General features: G+C 51.8%; 1 pseudogene; it reads left to right on the forward strand.

Moving 5' to 3' along the window:
- The first annotated feature begins 872 nt into the window (after nt 1–872).
- Nucleotides 873–17810, forward strand: LOC126018815 (anoctamin-9-like; annotated as a pseudogene).
- The last annotated feature ends 574 nt before the right edge of the window (nt 17811–18384 follow it).

An 18384-nucleotide genomic window follows, 5' to 3' on the forward strand; every position in this document is an offset into this window, starting at 1 on the left:
CGCCCCCTCACGCCTCAGCCAGGAGAAGCACATGCGCCCTCAGTGCCCCACAGCAGACCCTGCCTCTGGTTGACATGGGATATGGGGTCACTCTGTACTTCTCTCCTATGGTATTCTTTTTTTTTATTTATTTTTTTTTTGGTTTTTGGGCCACACCCGTTTGACGCTCAGGGGTTACTCCTGGCTATGTGCTCAGAAATCGCCCCTGGCTTGGGGGGGCCATATGGGACGCCGGGGATCAAACCGCAGTCCGTTCCTTGGTAGCGCTTACAAGGCAGACACCTTATCTCCAGCACCACCTTCCCGGCCCCATCCTACGGTATTCTTGATTCAGACAAAGGTTGATAAAGAGGGGTGGGAGCCCCCACTTGAGCCCTTTCGAGGCACAGAGGGGAAGGGTGGCAAGGCCTCATCTGTGTGCAGGGTTTGGCCTAGCCACCAGGGCGCTGTGGCACCATGGCAAGAAGTCTTGGGGATATTGGGTTGGGGGGTTTCTCTTCTGGCTGTCCACAGTGACTCTGAATGGCAGGGACAGGGATGGGGACAGACAGGGTGTGCTTGTGTCCCAGATCTGCACCTGCTCCCCCCCCCCCCCCCCGGAGGTGTTCCTGGCCCTGAATGGGGCCTGAACTCAGGTAGCATCTTTCCACACAGAGAGGTGGAGCCCTCATGGAGTCCCCAGCAGCCAGGAAGTGGGTGCACCCACCCAGAGCCTCTCACCATAGAACCCAGATCTGGCTGTGAAGCTGCCACTGAGGAGAAAGTTGTCCTTGCGTTTCTGATGAGGAAGGATGACACGGGCAAGTGGAACACCTTTCAGCAAGGGGCTCCTGGTGACCATGTGGGGTGAGTTGTGGGGCCTTTCCTACCCCATGCCCTGGACTCCGGCACCCCCTGGGCGCCCCAACACACAGCCCGTCTTCTTCCCGGCTGCAGCCACCCTGTTCCTGGAGGGCTGGAAGCTGAAGAGGGCCCGAATGATTCTGAACTGGGGCCTTTACGACTGGGACAAGGTCCAGGTGAGGAAGAGATTCCCAGCTGTCCACGGAGAGGGCAGCCAGGACAGGGAAATGCACCAAGCAAAGCCTGTTATGTATGAAACATGTGTGTATGTATGTAAGTATGTATGTATGAGGCATGTGCCCATGTATGAGGCATGTGTCCTGTGAGGTGTGCACCCATCTGAGGCAAATATAATGAATTTGCCTGTGTATGAAATGTGTGCCTATGTAGGAGGCATGTGTCCATATATGAGGTATGTGTCCTGTGAGGCATGTGCTATATAGGATGCAAGTCCCTCCATTGAGTCATTTACCTATGTCTGAAATGTTTTCCTGTGAGGCCTGTGCTTGTCTGATTCATGTTTCCATGTGAGGCACATGCCTTGTATGATGCATGTACACCCACAGAGGTATGCACCTGTCTGAGGTGTGTATCTTGTGTTGAGGCACATCTGTGGCATGTTCCCATTTCTTAAGCATATATATCCTGTGCCTGAGCACATGACCATGTTTGTGGTATATGTGCCATACACGGAACATGTATCCCATATGTGAAGAATATGGCATGCATGATGCCAGTGACCTGTGTCACTGTCTGAACCTCCCTGCTGCCCTGCAGGAGGAAAAAACCCTGCCCTGACTACAAGTCGAGGAAACATGGACACTCATTCCTGTACAACTCCATCATCCTGCTGGTGGTTCTGTTCATGGTATGGTGGCTCCATCATTCTGCTGCTGGCAGGCAATGCTCATGGTACTGGGGACTCAGTCATCCTGCTGTTAGCTAAGCTCATAGTACTGGGGGATTCCATCATTCTGCTGATGACCCTGATGATTGTACTGGGGGCTCCATCATCCTGCTGTTAACTCTGCTCGGTGCAGGGTGGGGTCGGCCAACTAAGGCCCCATGTCCACCATGCCGGCAGATCTGCATCTTGATTGGCACGGCCTACGTCATGGTGGTCTACCGCATCATGGCTGCCGCCGCCTTTGGCTACTTGGCTTTGCCTTTCCTGGAGGACCAGGTGATCACGGCTGTGGTGGTGACCGGGGCCGTGGTGCACTACCTGATGATCATCATCATGACCAAGGTATGTGTGGGTCAATCAGTATGTAGCCCTGAAACTCTGTGAGTTAGGTGAGTGGCATGGAGGTCCCAGTTGGGGGAGTTTCGGGCTGGAGACAGATGGGAAGATGGGGGGCTGGCAGGGCCTAGACAGTCAGGAGGCAGCCGACCCATGCGTGTGTTTACAGAGGATTAGAGGACCTACTCAGAGAAGGAGAGGAAGTTCACCATCGAGTTCTTCACGCTGCAGTTCTGCGTCCATTTTTCCTCCCTCATCTATGTCGCCTTCATCTGGGCAGGTGAGGGCCACATCTGAAGGTAACTCCTGCTCTCATGACTTTGCAGGAAACTTGTGTGAGAACTAAAGAAACAAGACATGCGCACGAAGGTAGCGAATGTGAAGTGGGTATGCACAGCCAGATAGAAAAGCTGGTGTGGGGACCAGAGCAGTAGCATGGCAGGGAGGGCGTTTGCTTTGCACGTAGCATCGCATAAAGTCTCTCGAGCCTGTCAGGAATGATTTCTGAGCACAGAGCCAGGGATAACCCCTGAGCACCGCAGGTATGGCCCCAAAACTAAAACAAACAAGCAAACAAAAAAGAGGCTGACTGTCCCGGGGGGACCCTCACCCAGGCCATACTCCGCTTTCACCCTGAGAATCCCCATCTGACAGCTTCAGCCCAGGCTCCCCTTTTGATGAGAGTCAGGACTGGTCAGTTGCTTCCCCCAGGACCCTGTTGAGTGCATCACAACATGGCCCCGTGATCATGTGCATGTGCAGAGGGTGCGTGTGAGTGTGAAGGCATGTGTGTGAGCACAGGGTGCACACGTGTGCGTACAAATAGGAGGTGCCCATGTGTTCATGCGTGTGGTTACAGGTTGCATTGTGTGAATACAGTGCAGCTATGCCTCCATGTTTCCATGTGCTCCAGGTCATGCTGCGCACACAGCTATGGGCTGCGTGTGTGCGAGTGCCTGTGAGCTGCCACGTGTGCGCATCTGTGTGTCCCTGCCTGTGTGAGCCGCGTGTGTGGAGGTTGCACAGGGTAAGCCCTGCTGACAGTGTGCGGAGCCTCCTGCCTGCCTGTCCCTCCCCCCACTTCCCCCACCCCCACCTGTCAGTGCAGCCCCCAAGCTCACTTATCTCCCCAGGATCAACGGTTCCCCTGAGGATTCCGTATGCTTCAAGGGAATGTGGAAGCCAGAAGAGGTCAGTTTTCCCAGGATGCTTCAGGCACCCTTGGCCCTGAGCCTAACCTCTGCTCCCACCCGGCCTTATGCCTGACCCGTCGTCACTCAGCCCCCATCTCCTCAGGGTCTGGCATGGGCCCCCAAGGCCCCCACATTCAGGCCCTGTCTTGGACAAGCGGCCCTGTCTTGGACCAGCACCCCTGCTGCCCACCCCATGCCTGACCTCTCCCCTCACCTGACCTCTGCCCCATGCCTGTCCCCCCAGCCCATGCCTGACTGCGGTCCCCTCGCGCACCCCTGCCTTCCCGCAGTGCCACCTCAGTGGCTGCATGGTGGACCTTTTCACGCAGATGTTCATCATCATGGGCCTGAAGCAGACATTCAGCAACTTAGTCAGTCCCTGAAGCGTGAGGTCCCCCCCAGGGCTGCCCCACCTCCAGGCCCCGGCGCCCCCAGCCTGTCCCTGCAGCCCTGTCTCGCACCCCCCAGGAAGCTGTGCCTCAAGTGGCGTAAGTGTTGGCGTTCCTCGAGGGCCTCTCCAGGCCAAAGCCAACACCCTGTGCTGCAGGACTGGTGGCGGAACTTGCTCCTGAACCCCGTCAACACCTTCAGATTGTTCGACGAGTTCATGAAGATGAGTGAGTCCCATGGGGCGGAATGCAGGGCAGTGGGGGGCTAAGCATGGCCACTTCGGCCTGGTTGTCACTCCCCCTCCTCCAGTGATCCAGTATGGCTTTACCACCATCTTCGTGGCTGCCTTCCCTCTGGCCCCGCTCTTGGCCTGCCTCAGCAACATAGTGGAGATCCGCCTGGACGCCATCAAGATGGTCCGGCTGCACTGGCGCCTGGTGCCACGCAAGACCAAGGACATAGGTCAGGACCCACCGCACAGCCCAGCAAGAGGGCTCCACACAAGGGCAGGGGCGTGGGTGCTCTCAAAGGGACAGGCCACCTGTCAGGGACAGGGACGAGGTCTGGATAGGTTCTGAGTTCCAACAAGAGGCTGGGGACCCATCTTGGACCCCTCACTCGGTGCCAGACCCTGTAGCCCCTTTGGGTGAACCCTGAGAGGAGCAGGGTCAGAGCTGGAGGCCTTGCTGAAGGGTGTGGGGGGAAGACCAGATTATGAGGGAGACCCCAGCCTCGAGACTGTCCCGGGGTGAGGTCGTCAGGAAGTGGTGGTGTCCCAGGGCAGCCTGTTCCCCTCCCATGACTTAAAGCACCATGACCTGGGAGGTGGTCACTGTCCAGCAGCTAACCTGCGCATGGCTCAAGGGCAAGGCCTAGGCAGTGGGTGGTGGGGCGCCTGTGAGCAGGTGGGGAACATAAAGTCCCCGCTGCCTTCCTATGCTCACAGTGTGTCCAGGGCCGTGGCTGCAGGCGCTGGAGATCATCAGGGTGCTGGCCATCATTGTCAACGGCAGGATCATCGCCTTCACGTCTGAGTTCATTCCCCGCATGATGTACAAGTACTACTACGGCCCGTGTGGGCAGAGGGCGGTGCCTGGAGTCGAGTAAGGGGGGCACGATGCCCGGGGTGGGGGGGACAGAAAACAACAGAAGGGGAGCCCCACGTTGGGAAGATGCCTGGCGCCTCTGTAGGAGGGGGGTCTCTGTGCCCATTGTGGCTGCATGTCGTGGCCCCTCCGTGCTGACCTGGCTCCTCTGCTCCCTGAAGCTGTTTCAAAGGTTACACCAACTACAGCCTGTCTGTATTCTACACCAAGGACTTCCCTAATGCCAGCAGCATCCGGGGAACCCAGAACGTGACTGAGTGCAGGTCTGATCCCACAGCGGGTTGGGGTTCACCCTCCACACCTTTCAGCCCAAACCTCATGGCCCCTGCCCACCCAGGTACTGGGACTAGTGCAGTCCCAAGGACTACAGCCTCTCGCAGCAGTTTTGGGTGCTGCTGACCAGCAGGCTGGCTTCCTCATCCTCTTTGAGGTTGGTGGCAGGAGGAAGGGGTGTTCTGAGCCCCTCACTCCTGCCCTCACCCCTCTCCTTGCCCTCACCCTCTGGCCCCTGCCTCCAGCACGTGGCTCTGTGCATCAAGCTCGTGGCAGCCTGGTTTGTTGTCCCTGACGTGTTGGTGAAGAACATGGTTTTGGATCGCAAGTACAAGAAGCTGCTGAAGCAGATTTCTGGGTGGCGGCCAGGACCCCCTCACCCCCTGCGCCCAGCCAGGCCCTCAAGAGCACCTCTGTGTAGGGCGACCCTCGCTGCTGGAGGAGCAGACTTGACCTTCCCACCCCAGACTGTGGAGAGGTTTCTGGGGGCTGGCAGAGAAGCTGGGGGTCAGTATGTGGGTTCCAGGGCACCCTGTCTGTAAGGAGGATATAGCAGGCATTTTTCTTTTTGATGCACCTATGCAAACTATTGCTACTATTTAGTTTAATTTTTCCCTTGTCTTTTTTGGGGGCCTATTTCTTATTTGCTATTTTGTTTCCGTTTTTAGAGAATTAAAAAGGGGAAAAGATGAAGGAAATTGAGGCCTCTGAAATAATTCCTATCAAATAATTTTTATCAAGTATTTCTCACTTGTATCTTAATTACTTTCTGTTGGTCTTGTTTCCCATTGCCTTTAATCTGTTGTTTTTTTTTTTTTTCTCCTCCCTTTGGGGAGGGGCTCGAGTTGGATTTCAACAAAGGGAAGGCAGGGAGCTTACCTGGGGCTGTCATCTTGGTCTGTGGTTCCATGTGGTGGAACCACTAGCTTGGGGGTCAACAGCTTGCAGAGTGAGTTTCCTCGCCTGTTAGATCCTCCAAATCTGTGTGATTACTTATTGCAGAGAATTGTTAACGGACCGGGTAGGGGGTCTGGGATATCCCTCTCCTCTCTGGGAACTTTGGATAACCAAACCTCAACCCAAGACTCAAAGAATGTCTCATTGCACCCTGTCTTCTGTAAACTCTGGGGCCCAGGTCAGGGGCTGGTCACTGGGCACTTGTGACCTCGGGACCCCAGACTGCGGCCCTGCTGGGTGCTCCTGCCCTGAGGAATAAAGGAAATTTGGTGCGACTTCAAGATTATTCTGGGTCAATGCTCTGGACCAAGGGAGGCCGGGCAAAGTCGGAAATGTCCTTGCAGATGGCAGGCCAGTGCACTAGCTCCCTCCTTCTGGCTCTCTAGTCTCCGCCCTCCTCTCCTGGGCGGGCTTCCAGGAAGAGGAGGAGGATAGAGGAGGGAGGAGCGAGGGACTGCAGGAACTGGCAGGGCCCCTGCCCTGGGAGCTCTGCTGGACTATGGGGGTGGAACAGCTGTGTCACAGCTGCGCACCTGGCCCAGGTGACCCACCTGCCCTGACCGTGGTCCTGGCTGCAGGTGAGTGGCCATCTCAGGGAACGGGGGGCGGGTGTGGCCGCCTAGGCTGCAGACGGGCCGGCCAGGGCCTGGCATGTCGGGGGTTCCACAGGAAGGAGGCCCGTGGCACTGGAAGCCAGGCTTGAGCGCTGCCAGGTTTGGCCCAATCACCCCCAATCACCACAGCAAGAGTCCACCCATGGCTTGCCACATCTGAGGGCAACAGAGATATGGGGGTGCCTCCAAACCACAGATTCTGACTCAGGGCAATCAGCTCAGACTCTGGGGTCTCTCACACTACTGCTGGCTGGTCCCTCCCAGTGCTCCAGGGGACCAAAGGCAGAAGCTGGGGGATCCGCAGTTTCTCCAAAATCTAGCTGCAAATTGTGGTGATTTTTCAGGCCTCCAGGTCCTAAGGGGAGCTTCCCCAAAGCTGAACTCTGGGTAGCAGGAAGGCCAAGAGGCAGCTCTTTGAGTAGAACTTCCTGGCTGGGGCCAGACTAGGAGAACGACAACCTTCCCTTCCCCATACACACATTGTTCTCTGAGGATAGCAGGATCACTCAGGGCAGTTTAGTACTGTGATGTGTAGAAAAAAGTGACAAACAGGACAACCTCAGGCAACAGCGGGGGTGGGGGGTGGGGAGGGAGAGGACAAGGAGGAGGAGAAGGAAGAGGACAACTAGGGAAAAAACCAAAAGGGCAGTGGGTGACCAGTTTCCTGAGAGTGTGAGAACCATAGTCCCCTGGATCAAGGTGGTCCTAAGCCCCCAGTAAAGCCACTGTGAAATATTTTCCACTCTGCAAGTTTCATAGATGTTAGCCCAAAGATAAAACTGCAAAATGCGGGAAGGGAAATAAAAACCGCAAAATGTACCCTGTGGAGGGCAAGACCTCCCTGTTCAGCTAAAAAAGAGGAACTAGGCGGGTCCAAATATTCCACCAGATTAAGGACCCCACCAAGTTGACTCAGCAATAAATTGAGAAACTCACCCTAAGCAGGATGTGGTTTTGATGTGATTTCTGTTCAAGTGGATGGAATGCTTGCTTTACTGTATAAGCCAATGAAATGCTAGAGTTGTTGAAGCCTGTAAATCGGGTGGTCAGCTCGGACCCTAACATTTGGGGGCTCATACGGAATTGACTCTCCCTTGGCCTAGATCCTGCCCCATAAAGGGAGGGTAGGGTTAAAAGGCCTGCAGGCAGTGGACCTAGAGATCTAATTGAAAGGGGTGCAGCCCTCTCTGCACTGTCAGGAGGGGTTTCTTCAAATCCCTGACTGAAGGGGTGCAGCTTCTACTTTGCATTGTCAGGGCTGGTCTTTTTTTTAGACCAAGAGGCCTGACTGTCAGGAATTAGTCTTCAGACAGAGAGGCCTGAGTAAAGAGGCCCCCAAACTGGAGCCCCTGTGAGCTCGGCCAACACTCTAGTGAGCTCCAGCAGAGTGCTCAGGGAGACTCCCCTGCATTTTTTGATCAGTGGACTCTGTTCAGTAAGATCAGGAGGGCAGGAAAAGAAAAGAAAGGCCGTGGGTTATCATGCGCGCCATTTGATTGCGTCTGTTCTCTGCTACATGTGAAGGCGAGTTTGTCGGCCCCTTGTCGCCTCCTGTTTGCTATGTGTGACATGGCTCTGACTGCAGCCAAGGAAGCAGCAGAGCCCCCGCCACTTGCTTCCCCCTTTGCACGGGGGTGTGCCTTCTGGGGCAGAGTAGGCAGCCTGGAAAGCCAGACTGGCACTCCAGAGTTGGAGCCCAGTTGTTTGCGGGTTAAAGTGCGCCCGAACCACTGCAGCAGCCTCAGGAAGCAGAAGACAAGCCCCTTCTCTGCTCCCCAAGCCAGCTGCGGGACTGTAAGTGTTTCCAAGGGAATGCAGGCAGCAGGAGGCCTGGCACAGAGAGTGAGCCTGGCCCCTCCAGACTGCCTGTGGGGTACACAAGACCAAATTGCAAATTAAACCGGAAAACGGGGTGCTCTGGGTGGTATAAAATAGTGATTAAAAGATTGGAAATTGGGAGGCTTTCTAAGTTCAGGCCTGTAATAGTTAAAATCTTCCAAAAAATTAAAGAATAAGGTGAAACTTTGAGATTAAAAAAAAAACTAAACTTTCTTTTTTTTTTTTTTTTATTGCTAGCCCCTCAGGAAATAGACTGTCAGAAAAAAAAATTGGTCATTATAAATTCAAGTCAAGTTTGCTACAAAAAAAGTTTTAAAAATTTGGGTCTTGGGATGCCTTGCACGTGATTGGCCCAGGATGGACCTGGGTTCTATTCTCTGCATCCCATATGGTGCCAGGAGCGACTTCTGAGAACAGAGCCAGGAGTAACCCCTGAGCACTGCACCAGGAGTGACCCAACCTAAAACAAAAAAAAAAAATTGGAGTCTTATATTTTTACTGGAGAATAATTTTCTAGCTTTAAAGGTATTTAAAAAAAGAAAATTGTATGGGAAATATTGTGGTTAGCCTTTTTAAATAATATTATTAATTTTGTAAGTGCTTGATATTACTGAGAGAACAATTCCATAACAGTGTTGTCACCAGGCATTGAATGTAATGTTGGTCATAAAAATTAAAATGTGAAAATGATTTAAATGTTTTTAATAAGTATAATGAAGGACCACTTGGTCCTGTAAAATATAAAACATGTCTAGCAACTTGTTTTCAATTTTGGAAGAAAGGAAATTAAAAGTGTGAGTATCTGGATAAAAGACAGACTTTTCAAAACTGGAATCAAATCTGTCTTATTCTATCTTTCCTACACTTTACAACCCACTCTTATGCTTAAATTTCAAAAGCATTTGCTGTCCTCAACATGTCCACTTGGGAACGATTACACAATGCCCATTTTGCTGAAATTGAGTGATTGATCTTGTAGAGTCAAAGTAACTTAGTCATTGGTATTTAAATATATACATATATTGTTATAAATCCTGTAATAAAATTCAGCACTTAGATTTTTATTGGTAAAGGGACTTCGATAGGGTTGTATTGTTTCAACTATTTTAGACATTCTCTTAGCAAACACTAAATGTTAAATGATGTTACTTGTTTGAAAGAAATCACAGATGAAAGCCTCTTATTTGTCTGCTCAGGGCAAGAAGCCACCTCCTGGCTTCAGATCAATATAACATGGTAAACTACCTGCACTCACTAAATTTAACAATCAGTTAAAACACCGAAGCAGCAAAAAAAGAAAAATAAAAAAATAAAAACACCAAATCAGCAAGGAAATATAAAATATGTGGATGTTCTAAGTTATTAGAAAAAGCATACTAACGAATAATGTGTGTGATAAGAACGTTAAGTATTCATGTTTTGTAATGGCCTAAGAATTTTGTATTTAATCTGGCATGCAGAATGTTTGTAGTTGGGTTTAGTCAGTTGACCAGCTCAAATGACCAGGGGTGGAGGGTGGAGTCAGAGACAAAAGTCCCTCTGCAGGTGGACGGTGACAAGAAAGAGAACTTTGGGGACCTTCTTTGTTTAGACCAAAGCAGAATGTAATCTAACAATTCCCCATTCCTGTAAGAAATTGAGGAAGTCTTGCTCTATTATTATTGGAAGAGGTAGAAACCCTCAGAAAAGGAGCTCGAGAAGGGACTGTTAATTTGCATAGTCACAGTTGATGAAAAAAAAAGAATAACCTCCCTGGCAAGGAAGGTGGGAGGAAATTTTCTACTTCCTGGAATCACTGCTCCTGAGGGAAGACTTGGCTGTAAAAGTGTCATTGGTTAAATTGTACATACATCTTTCTCCAAACAAGCACATTTTCCATAATATCTTATTTTTGCTTGTTTGATTTTCAGTCACACCCTGTGATGCTCAGGGGCTACTCCTGGCTATGTGCTTAGAAATCAGTCCTGGCTCGGGGACCATATGAGACACAAGGGGATCGAACCACGGTCCCTCCTAGGCTAGTGCATGTTAAGGCAGATGCCTTAGGCTCGAGCCACTACTCTGGCCCCACCCATAGTATCTTTGTCTTATACATAACGCTAATGTTTTATAGACTTATCTGGACATAAATGTTAGATCCTTTCCACACACAGTTTATTTGAACACAAGTTCCTAAACCTTACACCAAGCACTCTAATGAATCTAGAGCGTCCAAGTTCTTTCTCCATATACAAAATCCTTCTCTAAACAAAATCATAACATTACTGCAAATACATATAGTTTGAAAACATATTAAGACTTTAGTATCTAGGGCCGGAGAGATAGCATGGAAGTAAGGTGTTTGCCTTGCATGCAGAAGGTCGGTGGTTCGAATCCTGGCATCTCATAGGATTCCCTGAACCTGCCAGGAGCGATTTCTGAGCATCGAGCCCAGAGTGGCCCGTGAGCACTACCGGGTGTGACACCCCCACCCCCCCAAAAAATAAAAGACTATAGTATCCAAGATCCTTTTCTATAGACTTCTGTGGCAAAGACATTAGCACATTTTTCTGGGTTGTGCCGCCTACAAAAGGGGTCTGTCCCGAAGAGAGGCGACATCTCACATCTCTCCAATTGGGACTCCTGGTATCTAACTGAGAAGCAGCTGCTGGGTGGATGGAGGATTAGAACTCTCGCCTGGTGTTGGGGGGATGTTGGTGATGGTTGTTTGGAAGCTGGCTGGGTTTTCCTGAATGGATTTGCTGGAAGGAGTGCAGCCTCCCTCTCCTGCCTGTTTCCTCACAGAATCGCTCTCATAGGCCTTCTCAGGGGAAGGATTGGTCGCCATTGACTCTGGGTGAGAGGCCCATTACTTTCCTTCTAGTCACTTCTCTGAACATCTTCTGTGAGCTTTACTTGTGCAGTTTGTCTACAGCTGAATTCCGGCTGAGGCTCATATATTAATCACCGTCACCGAGGGTGGAGGGAGCCATAGCGTATCTATAGGCAGTTTATCTGCAAGCTGCAAACCCAGGACTGACCTGGGTTCAATCCCGGGCATCCCTTATGGTCCCTGAGTGCTGACAGGTGTACCCCGATCATCACAGAAAGAGGCCAAGGGCGGCTTTCCACACCCAAGCGGGGTGCTCCAAAGTGCAGGCTCTAACTGACTCAGGGCAGAAGCTGGACAGAGGCCAGAACTCAGAGCTGAAGACAGATAGACAGACAGACAGACAGAGAGAAGCTCAGACACTTGGGTACCTCAAGTTACTGCTGGCTGGACCTCCCAGTTCTACAGGAGAGCAAGGGCAGAAGCTGGGGGATGGGTTGGGCAGATTCTCAGAAATCCAGCAGCCAACTGTGGGGGTGTCTCAGGTCTTCAGACCCTAAGGGGAACTTCCTCAGAAGCTGAACTCAGAGAGTAGCACAGACCTCTTTGTGGGGACAGAATTAGAGGGCAATGCCCCTCCCACGTCCCCAACACACACACACGGGTCTCTGAGGATAGCAGGACAGGCCACCTTCCCTGCCCAGGAGAGGTGGCTGGCTGCAGCTATGCAGTGAGTTGGGGGGTGCATGGTTTCGAGCCCTCTGCCACCCCAGGCAGTTTGGGACTGTGATGTGTAGGAACAGGTGACCAGCAGGACAACTTCAGGGACCAGCCAGGGAGGAGGAGGAGGAGGAGCTGTAGGACTAGGGAAGAAGCCAAAAGGGCAAGAGGTGACCAGTTTCCTGAGAGGGGACCTTGAAAGCAGGTCCCACAGCACAGTGACATGGGGGAATCTTGACCCAAACTTTCCTTCTCTTTCCATGGGCCCTGTGAATGGCCGCCCCCGTGCTGTTGGTTCACAACTTAGAAGTTGGTTGTGGCCAAAACAAAGATCATCCCTGGTTGGGTTCTGTTGTTTGGTTTTGTTGTTTGGTTTGGGGGCCACACCCAGCTGTGCTCAGGGGTTACCACTGACTCTGCAGGACATGAACCATATGCATGCTGGGGATCAAACCCTGGTCTGTCCTGGGTCAGCTGCGCACCACATGCAAGGCAAAAGCCTTAAGGTTCAGGCCCCCACAGTCCTTCCAAATAGGACTGGGATGTGGTTGTGACACTGCACCTAGGCAGAAGTCGTCCTTGTAGTTATTAACGTGGAAGGCAGACACAAGCGGGTGGTGCAAGCAGAGGGGCCCTGAGTGGCCAATCAGGTGCGCCCAGAGGGAGACCCCATAATAGCCAAGGAATCCCGACCTGCCCCTGCTTTCCAGGTATGCCAGGCAGAGTCCCAGGCTGGCATCTGACCTGAAACAAATCTCGGCTGCCAGAGCACACCAGACACAGCGAGGAGCCTTTTCCTGTTCCTGTTTCACAATATAGAAGTTGTGGCTGTAGCTCTGGGGGTGCAGCTGTGGAAGGTCTCCCCCAGGATGGGTTGCAGGGCCTCTTGATCCCCTGCACGCAATAGCCAAAGAGCTCTTGAGAAATTGGGACCTGGCTACCAAAGTATGTGAAGGCTGGAGAGAAAGGAGGGGTTGCAAGCCTGGCCCAGGAGGAGTCAGGGGGGAGACTCTGACCCTTGGTGGAATGAGAAAGGTCAGACCTTCCCTGGGAGGAGCAAGGAAGGACAGGCCTTCACCAGGTTACCGTAATTTGGAACCTGTTGGGAGCCTGGCTCTACGCCCTCTACCGTTCCTGGTATCCTGGTGATCAGGAGCCTGGACATGGTGAGCAGGGCTGGGCTTGAGAGGATGCAGAGTCCACGCTGGATTCTGCAAGCTCAGTTGTGATGTAACTGTCCATCATGTATCGTTTATTACAAATAACAAGTAAGGGACTGGAGTGTGAGCACAGCGGTATGGCATTTGGCTTTCATGCTGCCAACCCAGAATGGACCCAAATGTAGGGAGCCAGATTCTCCCTCACAGTCTTAGCATAGGCACGGCCATCTTGTAGCAAACTGCCATTTTCTAACAGGCCTGTCCTTTAATTGAGCTATCCATTGTGTACGTGCCAACTGGCCATGAGTTGACACGGATCAAAAGAACCATATTGGTCACACTCTTCTGGCTCAGGAAACTCAGACCTATAGATGGAGCATTTGACTGATAATAGGATGTTCCTCAGGAAACTTGTATTAAATTAACAGGCGCATGCCAAACCTTTTGAACTGCATGACGACAAATGCTTGCTTGACAAATGTTTGTGTTTAGGATCAGTTTCTGCGGCATCGATGATGTCGCGAATGAGGCTCCAGTAAGAGGAGAGAATGTTAGAAATATTGTCATCATGAAGACCCTCCTCTGCAAGGAGGCGATTAATTTTGCAGCCCACTTTTTGCCACGCTAGGCTACTAATCTGGCCTGTTTTCCCGGGACCGCCAATGGAGAACCAAGGACATTTCTTATGAATAAAGAGAAAGAATTCCAAGAGATTTTTCTTTTTAACTCTTATACCTTTATCCCTGAGAGATTGTTTGACGCCAGCTATAAACTGCGCCTCTTTAGACAATTCTTGACCCATTCTTATCGGACACAAAGAAAATTATGTGAGATCTTACCTTCTCTAAGCCTTCTGGAGAGGCCCCTAGGGTACTGTCGGTGTCTAGTGGAGAACCGTTTTCCACGCTGCACGTCGGGTGCCAACTGTGCTGGCCAGCAGCTTCAGTTTATTCGTGATCATGGAAAGGGTCTGCACCTGAAAAGGAAATGGGTGGGGAAAAGGGGGACCACCAAGGATTCTGATTATGGCGTCGATTTATTTTTGAAATGCCATGACTTATATAGCTTTTACCCAAAGGGAGGAGGGGACAATGCAAACATTTGTCGTCATGCAGTTCAAAAGGTTTGGCATGCGCCTGTTAATTTAATACAAGTTTCCTGAGGAACATCCTATTATCAATCAAATGCTCCATCTATACGTCTGAGTTTCCTGAGCCAGAAGAGTGTGATCTTATGGTTCTTTTAATCTGCGTCAACCCATGGCCAGTTGGCACATACACAATGTATAGCTCAATTAAAGGACAGGCCTGTTAGAAAATGGCAGTTTGCTACAAAATGTACTTATGCTAAGACTGTGAGGGAGAATCTGGCTCCCTACACCCGGACATGATCCCCGACTTTCCATAGGGTCTCAAGAGTCTGTTAGGGGGCCCGGAGAGATAGCACAGCAACGTTTGCCTTGCAAGCAGCCGACCCAGGACCTAAGGTGGTTGGTTCGAATCCTGGTGTCCCATATGGTCCCCCGTGCCTGCCAGGAGCTATTTCTGAGCAGATAGCCAGGAGTAACCCCTGAGCATCGCCAGGTGTGGCCCCCCCAAAAAAAACAAAAAATAAATAAAAACAAACAAAAAGAGAGTCTGTCAGGGCGATTACTTAGAGCAGAGCCAGGAGTGATCCCTGAGTACAGGTGGGCGTGGTCCCCCCCAAAAACTGAAAAAGTGAAAACAAAAGTTAAAAGACAACACAAGCTGAATAGGAGCGTATTCACAACACAAACCACAATTTTTCTTCGCTACGGCAGTTGGACATTTGCCTTGCTTGCATCTGACCCAGGACAGACCGTGGTTTGATCCCCAGCTTCCCATATGGTACCCTGAGCCAGGAACGATTTTGATTTCTGAGCACATAGCTGGGAGAAACCCCCGAGTGTCACCAGGTGTGGCCCAAAAAACAAAAATAAATAAAATAAAATAAGTGAAAAAAGGGGGCTGGACACAGCACCGTGGCAGGGCTATGCCTTGCATGATGTCGAGCTGGGATGGACTCAGGTTTAATTCCTGCTTATGGTCCCCTGAGCCTGTCATGAGTGATTTCTGATGGCAAAGCCAGGAGTAATACCTAAGCATCACTGGGTGTGTCCCAAAAAGCAAAAAAAGAAAAAAGAAAAAGAAAAGAAAAAAATGGAAAAGAATTGTGGAGGAACCTCATGTCCCATGATCAGAATATTGGAGACGCATACCTGGAAGCAAATGCCGAAGCAGGAAAGAATTTCACATGGTTAAGGGGATAAAAAGAGGTTCTGTTTGGAGAGGAACTAAAAAAGCAAGACATCCACTCCTAAGCAGATACCTCAGGGAAGGAAAGCCAGGAAAGCCAGAGAGCATTTTTCTTAGACAGGGAGTAGAGACTAGGAGGCTCAGGACCAGGGGTCCTCAAACTTTTTAAACAGAGGGCCAGTTCACTGTCCCTCAGATCATTGGAGGGTCTGACTATATAGTAAAAGCAAAACTTATGAACAAATTCTTATGCACACTGCGTAGATCTTACTTTGCTATGAAGAAACAAAACAGATACAGATACAATATGTGGCCCACGGGCCATAGTTTAAGGACCACTGCTCAGGACCGAAGCCTGGGGTGGAGAATAGGGAGGGAAAGGAGGAGTGGGTCTGGAAACAGAGAAGACCCAGAAATAATCCCCAAAAAGCTGGAAAGATAAAAAAGGGGCTGGGGATCCTTCTTCCACTTGGAGAGAGCGAATCTCTGGAGCCCCAACTTTATTGGGAAGAATAAGACTCCCTCCACGCTTGAGAACACATCGGGGTAGGATGCCTCAGGGAGATGCAGTGAATTGCTCAGAGACACAAGTGCCACCTCGTTGCATCTTTGAAGTGAAACATAGATCCTAATAGATGAGCTTGTTCGACTTGACAATACGTTGTGTTTGGTTTTGGATTTGGGGCCAGACCCAGCAATACTCAGGGGTAGGCTTGGAGTCAGTGTTATGGTTAGGGGCTAATGTTAGGGTCATGAATATGCTTAGCGTTAGGGTTACAGTTAGTTTGACATTTAGGGTGCGCTTGAGGTGCTGGGTGTTAGAATGAGGGGTAAAGTGAAAAATTCTTTTGTGAAGAAGTGCAGTGAGAATGACAGTGTCAGAGTCATATTCCCCTGCAGAGGCACCACAGGCGGCCCTGTCAGTGGGACAGCCACCCAGGGGAGCCAGGAGACCTCCAGCACAGGCAGAGAGGATCGGAAGGGGCTTCAAGGGAGCAGAAATCCTGGGGGGGATGAAAACAGAGCCGAAGCTGTAGTACAGCAGGCAGGGAGGGCGCTTGCCTGAGTCCCAGCAGGAGTTACTCCAGGGCAGAGCTGGGAGTAGATCCTGAGCCCCTGGGGTTGGGGTGACAAGGCCCCAAACCTCCTATCAAAGAAAGACCATTGTGATGGGGCCGGAGAGATAGCATGGAGGTCGGGCATCTGCCTTGCATGCAGTAGGACGGTGGTTCGAATCTCGGCATCCCATAGGATTCCCCAAGCCACACAGTTCTCTGCAAAAGCTCCAGGAACCAAGCTCCCTCTGAAACTTTCTTAATACTGTTCTGACACCAACATGGGCCAGCTTTGATATCTTTTTTTTTTTTTTTTTTTTTTTTTTTTTTTGGTTTTTGGTTTTTGCGCCACACCCGGCGGTGCTCAGGGGTTACTCCTGGCTGTCTGCTCAGAAATAGCTCCTGGCAGGCACGGGGGACCCTATGGGACACCGGGATTGGAACCAACCACCTTTGGTCCTGGATCGGCTGCTTGCAAGGCAAACGCCGCTGTGCTATCTCTCCGGGCCCCAGCTTTGATATCTTAATACAGGATTGTGCAGTTAACTGTTGATCTGAGAATAAAGCACTTTTTCACTTAACAATGTCAAACATCTATTTTTGAAAACTAACAGCCAATTAAAATTTTTAAGTGATATCGCTCCCCACTCCCCTGTTATTGGCCCTGCTCTTGGAGCCGTGGCGAAGCTTCAAGAGAGCCACGTGTGGCTCTGGAGCCGTGGGGTGGGTTGTCGACCCCTGTAGGGGCTTTGTTGGTAAAATCCAAGTGTATTAAAGACCTTTGTGTCATACCTGAAACCATAAGGTATGTAGAATAACATGTAGGTAAAACACTCGCTGACACTGAGACTAAAGGCATCTTTAAGGAGGGAAAAGCACTCTCCAAACGAGTGGAAGCAGAGATCAACAGATGGGAATATATTAGGCTGAGGAGCTTCTGCACCTCCAAGGAAATAACGCCCAGCCAAGAGTGATTTCTGGGCAAAGAAGAGCCAGGAGGAACCGCCGAGTGATGCTGGGTGTGACCCCGAAAGCAGAAAAAGAACGGACGGGCTGCAGCATGCCATGGATGGGAGCTGAGCTGAGTGGGTGAGGCTGTGGGGTGAGGGGGTGGGTGGGGGTCTCAGCTCACTGGAGGAGGGTCCCGAGTGAGTGGATCCCGTGAGGGCCAAGGGAGGACTGGCATGTCCGGCTCCCAACGCCGCTCGTGCCCCTGAGCACCGCCAGGGCCCCCCCAAAGCCCTGGCCGAGGCCCTCAGAGCAGGGCCCAGCCTGAGTCCGACTGAGTCGGCCCGGCCCCCAGCAGCCCCATCGCCGGCCGGTCGAGCCTGAGTGCAGAGGCAGGAGGGAAGCGGGGCGCGCTGTCCGTGGCCCTAAGACCAAGTAAACGTCCTAACTAATATCACAACAACATTAAAGGCGACAGCGCCCCCCTTGCGCTCCTGGGGCTCCCGAGCCGCGGCGCCTCCACCGCGGGCCGGCCTGCGCTGGGAGGCCGCGATGGCAGCAAGTGCGGAGGTGGGCGGAGGGGCGGGCCTTGGGCGGGCGCGTGTCCTAGCGACCGAGCTTCGTTCCGATTGGCCGCGACGTGGCGAGGGAGGGGCGGGGCTTGGCGCCAGCGCCGGCCCGTGATTGGCCGTCGTGTCGTGGGCGTGGCCCCCGGCGGGCAGCGGGAAGCTCGAAGCTTCTAGGCTGCTCCGGCTTAGACTCATGACTATCGCGCGACCGAGGCTCTTTCCGATTGGCCGCGACGTGGCGAGGGAGGGGCGGGGCTTGGCGCCAGCGCCGGCCCGAATTGGCCGTCGTGTCGTGGGCGTGGCCCTCGGCGGGCAGCGGGAAGCTCGAAGCTTCTCGGCTGCTCCGGCTTCGACTCGCGACTCGCGCGCGACCGAGGCTCGTTCTGATT

Source organism: Suncus etruscus, chromosome 9, assembly GCF_024139225.1.
Source record: "Suncus etruscus isolate mSunEtr1 chromosome 9, mSunEtr1.pri.cur, whole genome shotgun sequence".
NCBI classification, from domain to species: Eukaryota; Metazoa; Chordata; class Mammalia; order Eulipotyphla; family Soricidae; genus Suncus; species Suncus etruscus.